The following is a 349-nucleotide window of genomic DNA, read 5'->3' as shown; positions in this document are numbered from 1 at the left end:
ATACACTGCATTCTATCCGTACACCTCGTGGTGCTAGGCAGCCTGCAGATTGGACCTATAAAAGGGGGAGAAAAAAGACAAAAAAAAAGGAGGAAAACGGATTAATATTACTTAATTTATTATATTATTTATTTATTTATTTATTTTTATTGTTTTTATACACTTCTATTCATCAATTATGCACAGAAAGCATATATTCAATATTCAGGTGTATAGGCAGGTATACAATATGTATATTCTGCACATTTTCTTTTTTTTTATGAATAATAAAGGAAATAAAAGGGAGAAAAAAAGAAAGGAAATAAATAAATAAATAAATAAATAAATAAATAAATAAATAAATAAATAG

This window comes from Eimeria maxima, genomic scaffold (assembly GCF_000499605.1).
Source record: "Eimeria maxima Weybridge genomic scaffold, Emw_scaff1351, whole genome shotgun sequence".
Taxonomy (NCBI): domain Eukaryota; phylum Apicomplexa; class Conoidasida; order Eucoccidiorida; family Eimeriidae; genus Eimeria; species Eimeria maxima.
This window is presented reverse-complemented; position numbering follows the sequence as displayed.